The sequence below is a fragment of the Oncorhynchus gorbuscha genome, unplaced genomic scaffold, assembly GCF_021184085.1.
Source record: "Oncorhynchus gorbuscha isolate QuinsamMale2020 ecotype Even-year unplaced genomic scaffold, OgorEven_v1.0 Un_scaffold_14528, whole genome shotgun sequence".
NCBI lineage: Eukaryota > Metazoa > Chordata > Actinopteri > Salmoniformes > Salmonidae > Oncorhynchus > Oncorhynchus gorbuscha.
The window spans coordinates 1-5,945 of NW_025756490.1; the positions used below are offsets into that span (position 1 = coordinate 1).

At 47.2% G+C, this 5,945-nt stretch overlaps 1 pseudogene; it reads right to left on the reverse strand.

Annotated features, from left to right (window-relative positions):
• Window positions 1–3,240: 3,240 nt before the first annotated feature.
• Window positions 3,241–4,804, reverse strand: LOC124030726 (annotated as a pseudogene).
• Window positions 4,805–5,945: the final 1,141 nt, after the last annotated feature.

Sequence of the window (5,945 nt, forward strand, 5' to 3'; positions counted from 1 at the left end):
TCATGGTGTCTGACAGCATGGGCAGCTCCACTGAGTCCCCTCATGGTGTCTGACAGCATGGGCAGCTCCACTGAGTCCCATCATGGTGTCTGACAGCATGGGCAGCTCCACTGAGTCCCATCATGGTGTCTGACAGCATGGGCAGCTCCACTGAGTCCCATCATGGTGTCTGACAGCATGGGCTTGAGGTGTGTGTAGAGGTTAGATGTGTTGAGTTGTATGTAGAGGTTAGATGTGTAGAGGTGTATAGAGGTTAGATGTGTAGAGGTGTATAGAGGTTAGATGTGTTGAGGTGTATAGAGGTTAGATGTGTAGAGGTGTATAGAGGTTAGATGTGTTGAGGTGTATAGAGGTTAGATGTGTTGAGGTGGATATAGAGGTTAGATGTGTTGAGGTGTATAGAGATTAGATGTGTTGAGGTGTGTAGAGGTTAGATGTGCTGAGGTGTGTAGAGGTTAGATGTGTAGAGATGTGTAGAGGTTAGATGTGTAGAGAGGTATAGAGGTTAGATGTGTTGAGGTGTATAGAGGTTAGATGTGTAGAGATGTGTAGAGGTTAGATGTGTAGAGAGGTATAGAGGTTAGATGTGTTGAGGTGTATAGAGGTTAGATGTGTTGAGGGGTGTGTAGAGGTTAGATGTGTTGAGGGGTGTGTAGAGGTTAGATGTGTTGAGGTGTGTAGAGGTTAGATGTGTAGAGGTTAGATGTGTAGAGGTTAGATGTGTTGAGGTGTATAGAGGTTAGATGTGTAGAGATGTGTAGAGGTTAGATGTGTAGAGAGGTATAGAGGTTAGATGTGTTGAGGTGTATAGAGGTTAGATGTGTAGAGGTTAGATGTGTAGAGAGGTATAGAGGTTAGATGTGTTGAGGTGTATAGAGGTTAGATGTGTAGAGAGGTATAGAGGTTAGATGTGTTGAGGTGTATAGAGGTTAGATGTGTTGAGGGGTGTATAGAGGTTAGATGTGTTGAGGGGTGTGTAGAGGTTAGATGTGTTGAGGTCAGATGTGTTGAGGTGTATAGAGGTTAGATGTGTTGAGGGGTGTGTAGAGGTTAGATGTGTAGAGGTTAGATGTGTTGAGGTGTGTAGAGGTTAGATGTGTTGAGGTGTATAGAGGTTAGATGTGTTGAGGTCAGATGTGTTGAGGTGTATATAGAGGTCAGATGTGTTGAGGTGTATAGAGGTTAGATGTGTTGAGGTCAGATGTGTTGAGGTGTATATAGAGGTCAGATGTGTTGAGATGTATAGAGGTCAGATGTGTTGAGGTGTATAGAGGTTAGATGTGTAGAGGTTAGATGTGTTGAGGTCAGATGTGTAGAGGTTAGATGTATAGAGGTCAGATGTGTAGAGGTTAGATGTGTTGAGGTGTATAGAGGTCAGATGTGTTGAGGTGTATAGAGGTCAGATGTGTTGAGGTGTATAGAGGTTAGATGTGTAGAGGTGTATAGAGGTTAGATGTGTAGAGGTTAGATGTGTTGAGGTCAGATGTGTTGAGGTGTATAGAGGTCAGATGTGTTGAGGTGTATAGAGGTTAGATGTGTTGAGGTGTATAGAGGTTAGATGTGTTGAGGTGTGTAGAGGTTAGATGTGTTGAGGTGTAAAGAGGTTAGATGTGTTGAGGTGTAAAGAGGTTAGATGTGTTGAGGTGTAAAGAGGTTAGATGTGTTGAGGTGTATAGAGGTTAGATGTGTTGAGGTGTATAGAGGTTAGATGTGTTGAGGTGTGTTGAGGTGGATATAGAGATCAGATGTGTTGAGGTGTATAGAGGTTAGATGTGTTGAGGTGTAAAGAGGTTAGATGTGTTGAGGTGTATAGAGGTTAGATGTGTTGAGGTGTATAGAGGTTAGATGTGTTGAGGTCAGATGTGTTGAGGTGTATAGAGGTTAGATGTGTTGAGGTGTAAAGAGGTTAGATGTGTTGAGGTGTATAGAGGTTAGATGTGTTGAGGTCAGATGTGTTGAGGTGTATAGAGGTTAGATGTGTTGAGGGGTGTGTAGAGGTTAGATGTGTTGAGGTTAGATGTGTTGAGGTGTATAGAGGTTAGATGTGTTGAGGTGTATAGAGGTTAGATGTGTTGAGGTGTATAGAGGTTAGATGTGTTGAGGTGTATAGAGGTTAGATGTGTTGAGGTGTATAGAGGTTAGATGTGTTGAGGTGTATAGAGGTTAGATGTGTTGAGGTGTATAGAGGTTATATGTGTTGAGGTGTATAGAGGTTAGATGTGTTGAGGTGTATAGAGGTTAGATGTGTTGAGGTCAGATGTGTTGAGGTGGATATAGAGGTCAGATGTGTTGAGGTGTATAGAGGTTAGATGTGTTGAGGTGTATAGAGGTTAGATGTGTTGAGGTGTATAGAGGTTAGATGTGTTGAGGTGTATAGAGGTTAGATGTGTTGAGGTGTATAGAGGTCAGATGTGTTGAGGTGTATAGAGGTCAGATGTGTTGAGGTGTATAGAGGTTAGGTGTATAGAGGTTAGATGTGTTGAGGTGTGTTGAGGTGTATAGAGGTTAGGTGTATAGAGGTTAGATGTGTTGAGGTGTATAGAGGTCAGATGTGTTGAGGTGTATAGAGGTTAGGTGTATAGAGGTTAGATGTGTAGAGGTTAGATGTGTAGAGGTTAGATGTGTAGAGGTGTATAGAGGTTAGGTGTATAGAGGTTAGATGTGTTGAGGTGTATAGAGGTTAGATGTGTTGAGGTGTGTTGAGGTGTATAGAGGTTAGGTGTATAGAGGTTAGATGTGTTGAGGTGTATAGAGGTTAGATGTGTTGAGGTGTATAGAGGTCAGATGTGTTGAGGTGTATAGAGGTTAGATGTGTTGAGGTGTGTAGAGGTTAGATGTGTTGAGGTGTGTAGAGGTTAGATGTGTTGAGGTGTATAGAGGTTAGATGTGTTGAGGTGTATAGAGGTTAGATGTGTTGAGGTGTATAGAGGTTAGATGTGTTGAGGTGTGTTGAGGTGGATATAGAGGTCAGATGTGTTGAGGTGTATAGAGGTTAGATCTGTTGAGGTGTATAGAGGTCAGATGTATAGAGGTTAGGTGTGTTGAGGTGTATAGAGGTTAGATGTGTTGAGGTGTGTTGAGGTTAGATGTGTTGAGGTGTGTTGAGGTTAGATGTGTTGAGTTGTATAGAGGTTAGATCTGTTGAGGTGTATAGAGGTTAGATGTATAGAGGTTAGGTGTGTTGAGGTTAGATGTGTAGAGGTTAGGTGTGTTGAGGTCAGGTGTTTGAGGTCTCTGTACCTTACGTAGAGGTTTAAGGTGAGTCTCCATGATGAAGTTGTATTGGCACAGCTCACAGCAGTGTGTGTCTGATGACTTGATCCACTGGTTGAGACAGTCCTGGTGAACAAACCTCATGCTGCCTGTACAGCGTGCACGGAGTTATCAACACACACTCCTCGTCTCCTTCACAGTGGCAGATCCTACACACACACACACACACACACACACACACACACACACACACACACACACACACACACACACACACACACACACACACACACACACACACACACACACACACACACACACACACACACACACACACACACACACACGAACACACACACACACACACACACACAGAGATGACACACACACACACACACACACACACACACACACACACACACACACACACACACACACACACACACACACACACACACACACACACACACACACACACACACACACACACAGATGAACACACACATGTGAACACACACACACACAGAGATGAACACACACACATGAATACACACAGAGACACACACAGAGACACACACAGACACACACACAGACACAGGAGACACAGAGACACACACAGAGACACACAGAGACACACACAGACACACACAGACACACACAGAGACACAGAGACACACACAGACACACACACACACAGAGGACACACAGGACACACAGAGACACTGCCAGAGACACACAGAGACACACAGAGGGACACACAGGACACACACAGAGACACACACAGACACACACACAGACACACACAGAGACACACACAGAGACACACAGGACACACAGGACACAGAGGACACACAGACACACACAGAGACACACAGAGACACACACAGAGACACACAGAGACACACAGAGACACAGACACACAGAGACACACACAGAGACACACAGAGACACACACAGACACACAGAGACACAGAGACACACAGAGACACACAGAGACACACAGAGAGGGGACACAGAGACACACAGAGACACACAGAGACACACACAGAGACACACAGAGACACACAGAGACACACACAGACACACACAGAGACACACAGGGGACATACAGAGACACACAGAGACATACAGAGACACAGAGACACACAGAGATGAACAAACACCTACCTGCAGACCTCTGGCTCGTCGTCGGAGCAGCCTTCGGGGCGTGCAGCCTCTATATCTCCCGTGGCGACGGCGCGGACATCTCCACCCACTGACCAGGTCTCCTGGTAATTCTTAGTGATCTGTCCCTCCCTCTCTCCATCCTCAGCCAATGATGAGCTACCGCCGGGCTACGGACTTAGACCCCGCCTCCTCCCTGCGCTTGGAGCTCCCGCCTGCTCTCCTCCCTCCCCTCCTCCTGATCGCCGGTTCTTCACTCCGGAACCGTTCTCCTGTGGAACCTCTTTCTCTTGGTTCTCCTTCCCCTCACCAGACCCTACAGACTGCAGCTCCATCCCCTCTCCCCCTCCCCTCTCCCTGCTGCTCCCACTGCGGCGTCGTCCCCTCTTGGCTTTCTCCCTGCTCCAGCTTCTGGCCTCCCGCCCCGCTCCCCGTCAGACGACTGAATCAGATTCAGGAGGGGCGGCGCTATGGTGGCAGCGGGGTGTTCCCCTCTCCTCTCCCTCCTCCTCTCCCCCTCCTCCTCTCTCTCTCTCCCGATGCGGTCAGAGAGCTGCGGCCGTCACTGTGTTGGACCAAGATCATCTTGTGCGGTCGCTGGGGCATCGGGGGCGGAGCAGGAGTCTCTCTTCCTGTTTGGTTTCTTCTTCTTCCTGGTTTGGCCCTGCTGGGAGGAGCCTAACGCGTCTGGGTGAGCCTAATGTCACGGCAAGCTGCATCACTGCTGTGTCACAACCTTCCTCTACACGACCCAGCGGCACCGGCCTATACACACACACACACACACACACACACACACACACACACACACACACACACACACACACACACACACACACACACACACACACACACACACACACACACACACACACACACAAAGAGACACAGGGAGACACACACACACACACTCGGAACAGACAGAGAGATGAAAAGACAGCATGAGGGCACTGTATCCTGGGTAACACTATACTTGGGTAACTGTATCCCTGGGTAACAGTATCCCTGGGTAACACTATCCCTGGGTAACAGTATCCCTGGGTAACTATACCTGAATTGACACTATACCTGGGTAACACTATCCTGAATAACACTATGTCCTGGGTAACAGTATCCCTGGGTAACACTATCCTGGGTAACACTATCCCTGGGTAACAGTATCCCTGGTGGCAGTATCCTTGACGGCTGTATCCTGGGTAACTGTAATCCCTGGGTAACAGTATCCCTGGGTAACAGTATCACGTTAACGGTATCCTGGGTAACACTATCCTGGGTAACGGTATCCCTGGTGAAACAGTATCCTGGGTAACAGTATCCTGGGTAACACTATACCTGGGTAACACTATCCCTGGGTAACAGTATCCTGGGTAACAGTATAAGCTGGAGTAACACTATCCCTGGGTAACACTATCCCTGGGTAACGGTAATCCTGGGTAACAGTATCCCTGGGTAACAGAGTATCCTAGGGTAACGCTATCCTGGGCAGCTGTATCCTGGGTAACAGTATCCTGGGTTGCTATGCCTGGGTAACAGTATCCTGGAGTAGCTTGCTATCCCTGGGTAACAGT